The sequence below is a fragment of the Pongo pygmaeus genome, chromosome Y (assembly GCF_028885625.2).
Source record: "Pongo pygmaeus isolate AG05252 chromosome Y, NHGRI_mPonPyg2-v2.0_pri, whole genome shotgun sequence".
In the NCBI taxonomy this organism is placed as follows: Eukaryota; Metazoa; Chordata; class Mammalia; order Primates; family Hominidae; genus Pongo; species Pongo pygmaeus.
In genome coordinates this window covers 929,269-941,305 of record NC_072397.2, presented here as the reverse complement: position 1 = coordinate 941,305, position 12,037 = coordinate 929,269, and the positions used below count along the sequence as shown (strand labels likewise).

General features: G+C 40.9%; 1 pseudogene; it reads right to left on the bottom strand.

Annotated features, from left to right (window-relative positions):
• Positions 1-294: 294 nt before the first annotated feature.
• LOC129025417 (large ribosomal subunit protein eL6-like) lies at positions 295-2,046 on the bottom strand (annotated as a pseudogene).
• Between the last annotated feature and the right edge of the window lie 9,991 nt (positions 2,047-12,037).

Genomic DNA, 12,037 nt, shown 5'->3' with positions numbered 1-12,037 from the left:
ATAATAAGTTTAATATTTAATACTTAAATATTAAATTTATTTAATATTTAAATTTTATAGTAAATTTAATATTTAAATTTTATAATACATTTAATATTTACATTTTATAATAAATTCAATATTTAAATATTAAATAAATTTAATATTTAAATTTTATAATAAATTTAAATTATTATTTTAATAATAATAAAATATAGATATTATATTATGATATATTAAATATAATAAATATATTTAATGTATTATAATATTATAATATAATATATCATATAAATATAATATATTATATAGATATCATATAAATGCGTCCACAGCTTTCTGATCAATCTTGCGCTGCTCTGTAATCTCATATTTCTCTTTTCCTGTCGATGATGTCACCTTCCTGGTGTCTGGGCTTCCGCAGCTTCTTCTTGAAGTAAGCATCAGTAAGATGTTTTGGGATTTTTACATTGCTGATATCAATTTTGATTGATGTGGCAATGACAAATTTCTGGTGCGTTCTTCGTAGAGGGACTCGATTGAGGACCAGAGGTCCTGTCACAAGTAACAAGCCACTAGCCAGCTGCTTCAGACAAATTTCTGGTGCATTCTTTGTAGAGGGACTCGATTGAGGACCAGAGGTCCAGTCACAAGTAACAAGCCACTAACCAGCTGCTTCAGGAAAACCATCAACTTCCTGGTGTCTGGGCTTCCACAGTTTCCTCTTCTTGAAGTAAGCATCAGTAAGATGTTTTGGGATTTTTACATCGCTGATATCAATTTTGGTTGATGTGGCAATGACAAATTTCTGGTGCGTTCTTCATAGAGGGACTCGATTGAGGACAGAGGTCTAGTCACAAGTAACAAGCCACTAGCCAGCTGCTTCAGGAAAACCATCACCTTCCTGGTGTCTGGGCTTCCACAGTTTCTTCTTGAGGCGAGCATCAGTAAGATGTTTTTGGATTTTTACATCGCTGATATCAATTTTGATTGATGTGGCAATGACAAATTTCTGGTGGGTTCTGCTGGCTTGCCATTTTCTCACGTGCTGACTCAAGGGTTTGTTGCCGTGGCTCAACAGCTTTCGAGGCACATCTTCAGTAGGATTGTTGTACCCAGGCGAGTTAGTGAAAACGCCACACTTTGAGACGAGTTAACAGTCCTTTATTAAGCCAGCGGCCAAACAGACGGCTAACGCTCAAAATTCTCTCGGCCACGAGGAAGGGGCTCGATTAACTTTTATACGTAGGTTTAGGAAGGGGAGGGGGACTCAAATGTAATAATTCTACAGAAGTAAAAACATGGAAGAATCAAAAAAATCAAAATGGTTACAGAGTGATAAACAACTTAAAAGACAAATGGTGACAAGAAGAGCAATGGTACCAGGTGCAAGGTTCTAAATCTTTCATTATAATTAGATACAGGGTCTATGCCAGACACGAACTCAAGGTTTTATGTTGTTATGTCTTGGAGGAAAATTTCTGGGAACTTCATACATTCTTGGTACTTGTATCTTATCAGTTAATTGGGTTCCTTTGAAATGCTGAGGATCTGTTTACCCAGTTCAACTCCTTACGAAAGGCGGTTGGGTGAGGAGCCCTTAGTGTCTTGTAAATTAAGGGGTCAGTTGGAGTCTGTCCGGCTTTCCCAGCTAGAGAGAGTCTTATTTACAGGAGAAGCAAGGCTAGGTGATTCAAGAACGAGGTTAGGCATTTCAGGATAATATCTAGGCATTTTGTGAAGTTTAACCACGTGAGTACTGCCGTTCTTGTCACCGCCAACTGGTTTTGTAACAGTTGCAAGAACCTTCTCCTTCTTTTTCTTTTCAACCTTGGATTTAGCGGCTGAGTACTTCCTCCTGTACACGGCGTTTCCGGAATACACGGCACATAGGGAATACCTGCCAATTCCTCTGACAAGGACAGGGCTGTGGCTGCCATGGGGCTTCCTGTTCTTGGGCCTTTTAGCCAAGAGGTGACCCTTTCTCACCTTGCCACCAGCTTCAGCCTTCTTGGCTTCTGGTTTCTTCTCTTTAGTGTCTGCCTTCCCAACTTTTTCACCTGCCATCTTGCCAGATGGGAAAGAGAGTATCCAGGGATATTCTTAAGGAAGGAGACCAGTACTCCTCCTGCTGCCCTTGTCCCCTCACCTTGCCTAGTTCGCAAGACAGGAGGAGAGAAAAAGCAAGAAGTTGGGGAAAAAAAACAAAAGTAATGTTGCAGGACGAGCTGCAGACAAGACCTCTCAGACACCGAGTTGTAGAAGGAAGAGGTTTATTCAGCTGGGAGCATCGGAAAGCTACTGCCTTAAAATCCAAGCTCTCCAAATGCAAAATATCTGTCCCTTTTAAGGGCTCACAACACCCACAGACAAAACCTCTCAGACACCAAGTTGTAGAAGGAAGAGCTTTATTCAGCTGGGAGCATCGGAAAGCTACTGCCTTAAAATCCAAGCTCTCCGAATGCACAATATCTGTCCCTTTTAAGGGCTCACAACACCCACAGACAAAACCTCTCAGACACCAAGTTGTAGAAGGAAGAGGTTTATTCAGCTGGGAGCATCACCAAGCTACTGCCTTAAAATCCCAGCTCTCCGAATGCACAATATCTGTCCCTTTTAGGGCTCACAACACCCACAGACAAAACCTCTCAGACACCAAGTTGTAGAAGGAAGAGCTTTATTCAGCTGGGAGCATTGGCAAGCTACTGCCTTAAAATCCGAGCTCTCCGAATGCACAATTTCTTTCCTTTTTAAGGGCTCACAACACTAAAGATTTTACATGAGAGGGTCGTGATTGATTTGAGCAAGCAGTGGGTACGTGACAGGGGCTGCATGCACCGGTGGTCAGAGAGAAACAGAACAGGGCAGGGAGTTTCACAATGTTCTTCTATACAATGTCTGGAATCTATGAATAACATCGGTTTCTAAGTCATGAGTTGATTTTTAACTACTGGGTTTAGGCTAGGCAGGTGTAGGCCTGGTTTCCAGCCTGGCACCAGGCTGTCTGCCTTTGGTTTTACTTCCTTGTTTTTTTCTTAAAACAGGTACTGAGTATAAAACAATATAAAACAATATGAGAGAGTCTCTCTCTTCCCTCAGTGAAGGGGTAGCCTGCCCCTCCACACCTGTGGGTATTTCTAGTTGGGTGGGATGAGAGACTGAGAGAAGAAATAAAACACAGAGACAAAGTATAGAGAAACAACAGTGGGCCCAGGGGACCGGCGCTCAGCACACAAGGACCTGCACCAGCACCGGCCTCTGGGTTCCCTCAGTTTTTATTGATTATTATTTTCATTATTTCAGCAAAAAGGAATGTCGTAGGACGGCAGGGTGATAATAAGGAGAAGGTCAGCAAAAAACATGTGAGAAAAGAATCTATGTCATAAGTTCAAGGGGAGGTATATGACTGGACGTGCACGTAAGCCAGATTTATGTTTGTCTCCACCCAAACATCTCAGCGGAGTAAAGAATAACAAGGCAGCATTGCTGCAAACATGTCTCGCCTCCCACCATAGGGCAGTTTTTCTCCGATCTCAGAATTGAACAAATGTACAATTGGGTTTTATACCGAGACGTTCAGCTCCCAGGGGCAGGCAGGAGACAGTGGCCTTCCTCCATCTCAACTGCAAGAGGCTTTCCTCTTTTACGAACCCACCTCAGCACAGACCCTTCACGGGTGTCGGGCTGGGGGACGGTCAGGTCTTTCTCATCCCACGAGGCCATATTTCAGACTATCACATGGGGAGAAATCTTGGACAATATGCCGCTTTCAAGGGCAGAGGTCCCTGTGGCTTTCTGCAGTGCATTGTGCCCCTGGTTTATTGAGACTAGAGAATGGCGATGACTTTTACCAAGCATGCTGCTTGTAAACATTTTGTTAACAGGGCATGTCCTGCACAGCCCTAGATCCCTTAAACGTCGATTCCATACAACACGTGTTTTTGTGAGCTCCAGGTTGGGTCAAAGTGGCTGGGGCAAAGCTACAAATTAACAACATCTCAGCAAAGCAATTGTTCAAAGTACAGGTCTTTTTCAAAATGGAGTGTCATATGTCTTTCCTTTCTATATAGACACAGTAACAGTCTGATCTCTCTTTCTTTTCCCTACACCTCAGTAAGATAAGTAGCCAGACAACCTTGGCACCACCGCCCGACCCTAGGAGTTACAAAAAGTAAAAATAATAACATCAACCCCTGACCTAAACTATTTGTGTTATCTGTAAATTCCAGACACTATGAAAATAACATTGTCAAACTTTCTGTTCTGTTAGCTGACGTGTGCGGCCCCTAGTCACATTGCCCACACTTGCTTGATATATCACGACCCTTTCATGTGGACTCCTTAAAGTTGTAAGTCTTCAAAAAGGCTAAGAATTTCTTTTTCGGGGAACTCAGCTCTTAAGACGCGAGTCTGCTGACGCTCCCGGCCGAATAAACCTATTGCTTCTTTAATCCGGTGTCTGAGGAGTTTTGTCTGCGGCTCATCCTGCTGCATTCCTAGCATGCACAGAGCAGGGGAGAGAAAACGATGCACCTGAGTGGGTTTCTGAATAAGCACATCTCTCTTGAGGCACATGGGACACTGTACTCTAAAATAATGCCAAGGCTGGGCATGGTGGCTCACACCTGTCATCCCAGCACTTTGAGAGGAAGCGGCAGGTGGATCACCTGATGTTGGTAGTTTGAGACCAGCCTGACCAACATAGAGAAACCCTGTCTCTACTAAAAATACAAAATTAGCCAGATGTGGTGGCGTGCCTGTAATCCCAGCTACTCAGGAGGCTGAGGCAGGAGAATGGCTTGAATCCGGGAGGCAGAGGTTGCAGTGAGCCCAGATTGCACCATTGCACTCCAGCTTGGGCAACAAGAGCGAAACTCCATAAAAAAAAAAAAAAAATTCCCCAATGAAGGAAGACAGTTCAGCAAATATTAAATAATAAAAGGATCAAATAAAAATGTTAAACAACAGGGGGGAGGGGGAGGGATAGCATTAGGAGATATACCTAATGCTAAATGACGAGTTAATGGGTGCAGCACACCAACATGGCACATGTATACATATGTAACAAACCTGCATGTTGTGCACATGTACCCTAAAACTTAAAGTATAATAATAATAAAATTAAAAATAAATAAAAGCTGCACATACACTAAAAAAAAAAAAAGTTAAACAACTAAAAGTAGAGCAGACGCACCTAGCGAATTATCTTATGCTGCAATTCACCAGGAAAGCAAGAAATGCATTTAAAAGATAATTTCCACGAAAGCAAGAAATGCATTTGAAAGACAATTTCCACAGAAGCAAGAAATGAATTTGAAAGACAATTTCCACGGAAGCAAGAAATGCATTTGAAAGATAATTTCCACGGAAGCAAGAAGTGCATTTGACAGACAATTTCCACGAAAACAAGAAATGCATTTGAAAGACAATGATCACGGAAGCAAGAAATGAATTTGAAAGATAATTTCCACGGAAGCAGGAAATGCATTTGACAGACAATTTCCACGGAAGCAAGAAATGCATTTGACAGACGATTTCCTTGGAAGCAAGAAATGCATTTGACAGACAATTTCCACAGAAGCAAGAAATGCATTTGAAAGATAATTTCCCCAAAAGCAAGAAATGCATTTGACAGACAATTTCCACGGAAGCAAGAAATGCATTTGAAAGACAATTATCATGGAAGCAAGAAATGAATTTGAAAGATAATTTTCACGGAAGCAAGAAATGCATTTGACAGACAATTTCCACGGAAGCAAGAAATGCATTTGAAAGATAATTTCCACGGAAGCAAGAAATGCATTTGAAAGACAATTATCATGGAAGCAAGAAATGAATTTGAAAGATAATTTTCACGGAAGCAAGAAATGCATTTGAAGGATAATTTCCACGGAAGCAAGAAATACATTTGACAGACAATTTCCACGGAAGCAAGAAATGAATTTGATAGACAGTTTCCACGAAAGCAAGAAGTGCATTTGATAGACAATTTGCACAGAAGCAATAAATGTATTTGACAGACAATGTCCGTGGAAGCAAGAAATGCATTTGAAAGACAATGTCCTCCACGGAAGCAAGAAATGCATTTGAAAGACAATTTCCACGGAAGCAAGAAATGCATTTGACAGACAATTTCCACGGAAGCAAGAAATGCATTTGACAGACGATTTCCTCGGAAGCAAGAAATGCATTTGACAGACAATTTCCACGGAAGCAAGAAATGCATTTGAAAGATAATTTCCACAAAAGCAAGAAATGCATTTGACAGACAATTTCCACGGAAGCAAGAAATGCATTTGAAAGACAATTTCCACGGAAGCAAGAAATGCATTTGAAAGACAATTTTCACGGAAGCAAGAAATGCATTTGACAGACAATTTCCACGGAAGCAAGAAATGCATTTGAAAGATAATTTCCACGGAAGCAAGAAATGCATTTGAAGGATAATTTCCACAGAAGCAAGAAATACATTTGACAGACAATTTCCACGGAAGCAAGAAATGCATTTGACAGACAATTTCCACGGAAGCAAGAAATGAATTTGATAGACAGTTTCCACGAAAGCAAGAAGTGCATTTGATAGACAATTTGCACAGAAGCAATAAATGTATTTGACAGACAATGTCCGTGGAAGCAAGAAATGCATTTGAAAGACAATGATCACGGAAGCAAGAAATGCATTTGAAAGACAATTTCCACGGAAGCAAGAAATGCATTTGACAGACAATTTCCACGGAAGCAAGAAATGCATTTGAAAGATAATTTCCACGGAAGCAAGAAATGCATTTGAAAGACAATTTCCACGGAAGCAAGAAATGCATTTGAAAGACAATTTCCACGGAAGCAAGCAATGCATTTGAAAGACAATTTCCACGGAAGCAAGAAATGCATTTGAAAGACAATTTCCACGGAAGCAAGCAATGCATTTGAAAGACAATTTCCACGGAAGCAAGAAATGCATTTGACAGACAATTTCCACGGAAGCAAGAAATGCATTTGAAAGATAATTTCCACGGAAGCAAGAAATGCATTTGAAGGATAATTTCCACAGAAGCAAGAAATACATTTGACAGACAATTTCCACGGAAGCAAGAAATGCATTTGACAGACAATTTCCACGGAAGCAAGAAATGAATTTGATAGACAGTTTCCACGAAAGCAAGAAGTGCATTTGATAGACAATTTGCACAGAAGCAATAAATGTATTTGACAGACAATGTCCGTGGAAGCAAGAAATGCATTTGAAAGACAATGATCACGGAAGCAAGAAATGCATTTGAAAGACAATTTCCACGGAAGCAAGAAATGCATTTGACAGACAATTTCCACGGAAGCAAGAAATGCATTTGACAGACAATTTCCTCAGAAGCAAGAAATGCATTTGAAAGACAATTTCCACGGAAGCAAGAAATGCATTTGAAAGATAATTTCCACGGAAGCAAGAAATGCATTTGAAAGACAATTTCCACGGAAGCAAGAAATGCATTTGAAAGACAATTTCCACGGAAGCAAGCAATGCATTTGAAAGACAATTTCCACGGAAGCAAGAAATGCATTTGAAAGACAATTTCCACGGAAGCAAGCAATGCATTTGAAAGACAATTTCCACGGAAGCAAGAAATGCATTTGACAGACAATTTCCACGGAAGCAAGAAATGCATTTGAAAGATAATTTCCACGGAAGCAAGAAATGCATTTGAAAGACAATGATCACGGAAGCAAGAAATGCATTTGAAAGATAATTTCCACAAAAGCAAGAAATGCATTTGAAAGACAATTTCCACGCCAGGAATGAGGTCAGGGACATTTATGGCGTGAATTGAGTCTGTGCGTTACTTCCTGCCTCCTCTGCACTGACCAGCTCGTGGTTTGTTCATGGTTTTCTTGTAGGGAGGACGTTTAGTTACTTCTACTAAAACAAATTTGCGCTTGTGCAGGTCGTGAACGAATTCTTCTAGATTGATTCCTGCAAGCTTCAGAGCTGAGCGTTCACACTGAGGTCTACCTTCCACCTGGAGTCTCTGCAGGCTGTTGGGCTGACTCTGTGTCCCCTCCAGTGTGGCTGTACTGGCCTCATTGGCCCAGCTTCCTCATCCATGTTGAGATCCTGACACCTGACGCTCGGACAGACCATGTTTCTTGTGGGTCTTCTCCCCTCCTTCTTTTTCCGCTCCCCCTCCCATTCCTCTTCCTCCTCCTTATCTTCCTCTCCCTCCTCCTCCTTCTCCCCTTCCTCCACCTCTTTCCCATCCTCCTTTCTCTCGCTTCCACTCCTCCTCCTCCCTCGTCCTCACTCCTCTTCTTCCCTCCTCCTCGTCCCTTCCCCCTCCCACTTCTCCTCTTTCTCCCTTCTCCTTCTCCTCCCCACTTCTTTCCCTTTCCCTCCTCCCTTCCCCTCCTCCTCCCCCTCTCCTCCCTCATCCCCATCCTCCTCCCTTCCCCTCCTCCTCCCCCTCTCCTCCCTCATCCCCATCCTCCTCCCTTCCCCTCCTTCTCCTCCACCTCTCTTCCCCTCCACCTCCTCCCCCTCCACTTCTCTTCCCCTCCACCTCCTCCCCCTCCCATCCCCTTCTCCTCCTCTGCCTCCTCCTCCCCTTTCCTCCTCCCCCTCCCCTTTCCTCCTCCCCCTCCTCCTTCTCTTCTTCCCCTCCTTTTCCCGTCCCCTCCTCCATTCCCCTCCTCCTCCTCCCTCGTCCTCACTCCTCCTCTTCCCTCTTCCTCCTCCCTTCCCCCCCACTTCTCCTCCCCTTCTCCTCCCCCTCCTCCTCCCTCCTCCTCCCTTCCTCTTCTCCTCCTCTCCCTCCTCCTCCCTCCACCACCTCCTCCTCCTTCTCTTTCTCCTCCTTTTCCCTTCCCTTCTTCCCTTCCCCTCCTCCTCCTCTCTCGTCCTCACTCCGCCTCTTCCCTTCTCCTCCTCCCTTCCCCTCCCCCACTTCTCTTCCTCCCCTTCTCCTCCCTCCTCCTCCTTCCCCTCCTCCTCGTCCCCCTCCTCCTCCTCCCCCTCCTCCTCCTCCCCCTCCTCCTCCTCCCCCTCCTCTCTTCACCTGCTCCTCCCTCCTCCTCCTTCCCCTCCTCCTCGTCCCCCTCCTCCTCCTCCCCCTCCTCCTCCTCCCCCTCCTCCCCCTCCTCCTCCTCCCCCTCCTCCTTCCCCTCCTCCTCGTCCCCCTCCTCCTCGTCCCCCTCCTCCTCCTCCCCCTCCTCCTTCCCCTCCTCCTCCTCCCCCTCCTCCTCCTCCTCCTCCTCGTCCCCCTCCTCTCTTCACCTGCTCCTCCCCCCTCCTCCCCTCCTCTTCCCTTTCCCTCCTCCTCCTTCTCCTTTCTCTTCCTCTCCTTCCCCTCTCTTTCTCTCCTTCCTCCCTCTCTTCCCCTCCTTCTTTCTCTCCGTCCCTTTCCTCTTCCCCCTTCTTTTCCTTCTCCTCTTCCTCCTCCTTCTCTCCTCCTCCTGTTTGTCCTCCTCTGCTATCTTCCCCATCTCTGCCTTTTCCCCTCCTCATTTCCCTCCTCTTCTCCCCTCCTCCTCCTCTCTGTCTCCTTCCTCCTTCTCCCTCCTCCTCTTCCTCCTTCTCCTCTTTCTTTTTCCCTCCCCCCCCTTCCTTTCCCTCCTCCCCTCCCCATTCCCTTCTCTTTCTAGTGCCATTCCCATTTACATTTTACAAACAGTTCCTCCAGTCCCACAGAAAAACCTATTGAAATGTTGATTTGAATTACCTGAGACCCACAAGTGAATCTGAAGAAAGAAAGGAAGAAAGAAAGGAAAGAAAGAAAGAGAGAGATGGAGGGAGGGAGGGAAAGAGAGAAAAGGAAGGAAGGAAGGAAGAAAGAAGAAAGAAAGACAGGGAGGGAGGAAAAGAGAGAAAAGAAAGAAAGGAAAGAAAGGAAGGAAGGGAGGAAGGGAAAGAGAAAAGAAAGAAAGATAAGAAAGAAAGAAGAAAGAAAGAGACGGAGGGAGGGAAAGAGACAAGAAAGAAAAGGAAGGAAGGAAGGGAAAGAGACAAAAGAAAGAAAGGAAAGAAAGAAAGATGGAACGAAAGAAAGAAAAAGAAAGAAAAGAAAGGTATTGGTTCAGTCCACAAAGGCGAGACAATTCAAAGTGGGGTCTTCCAGGCTATCTGTGAATTGAAACATTGGTTGACAACTGGTTGAGTTTGTTTAAAGACCTGGGATCCATAGAAAGGAAATGTTTGGGTTAAGATAAGAGATTGTGGAGAGCAAGGTTCTTTTGAGGTCTCATAGTGGCTGCCCTTAGAGACAGCAGAAGAGAAATGTTTCTAGACTCCTAGTTAATCTCTTTAGGATTGGGACGGCCTGGAAGAAAAAGATCTAGCTGTGTGAATACAGATTCTCTGCAGATGCGAATTTCCCCCCACAAAGAACAGTCTTCCAGGGCCATGTCGAGATATGGCAGTGAAACATATTTTGGGGTTAAGTATCTGATTTTTTTTTCCTTCTCTCGTAATGTGATGCTGGAGTCAGGTTGGAAAGTAAGTCATGGTATATAAGGTTAAATAAAACCCATCTGATGAGAATGGATGGTTTGTAGGGCACGACACCCCAGACCCCTTAGATAGGAATGGGGGCAAGATTTAAAAAATAAATATATATATATTATATAATATATAATATATTATATATTACAATATATTATATAATATATAATATATTATATATTACATATATTATATAATATATAATATATTATATATTACATATATTATATAATATATTATATATTACATATTATATAATATATAATATATTACATATTATATAATATATAATATATATTACATATATTATATAATATATAATATATATTACATATATTATATAATATATAATATATATTACATATATTATATAATATATATAAAATATTCTATAATATATATTATATTACATAATATATATAAAATATTCTATAATATATATTATATTACATAATATATATAAAATATTCTATAATATATATTATATTACATAATATATATAAAATATTCTATAATATATATTATATTACATAATATATATAAAATATTCTATAATATATATTATATTACATAATATATATAAAATATTCTATAATATATAATATATAGTTACTATATATTATATATTACTATATATAATATATAATATATAATATATTATATATATAATATATAATATATTATATATTATATATATAATATATAATATATTAACTATTATATATTATTTAGATAATATATTATATTATATACTATATTATATATTTTTATAATATATAATAGATAATTATAATATATAATAGTTAATATATATTACATATTATATATAATATATTATATATAGTATTTAATATATAATATATAATATATTATATATAATTATAATACATAATATATAATATATATTTATATTATATTTTATATTATATAATATATAAAATAATTAATATATTATAAAATATAATATATATTATATTTTATAACATATATATTATATTATATATTAACTATATATAATATAATATGTATATTATATATAGTTAATATATATAACATTTATATTGTATATATATGTATCTATTTATATATATATATCAAGAGCCAGGCCTGTAATCCCAGCACTTTGGGAGGCCGAGGCAGGTGGATCATCTGAGGTCAGGAGTTCGAGACCAGCCTGGCCAACATGGAGAAACCCCCTCTCTACTAAAAGTACAAAAATTAGCTGGGTGTGATGGCACATACCTGTAATGCCAGCTACTCGGGAGGCTGAGGTAGGAGAATCTCTTGAACCCGGGAGGCGGAGGTTGCAGTGAGCCCAGATTGCACCATTGCACTCCAGCCTGGGCAACAAGAACAAAACTCCGTCTCAAAAAAAGAAAAAAGAAAAAACAAACAAAAAAATATGCCGGGCACGGTGGCTGATGCCTGTAATCCAAGCACTTTGGGAGGCCCAGGGAGGTGGATCACCTGAAGTCAGGAGTTCGAGACCAGCCTGACCAACATGGAGAAACCCATCTCTACTAAAAATACAAAATTAGCCAGGCATGGTGGTGGGCGCCTGTAATCCCAGCT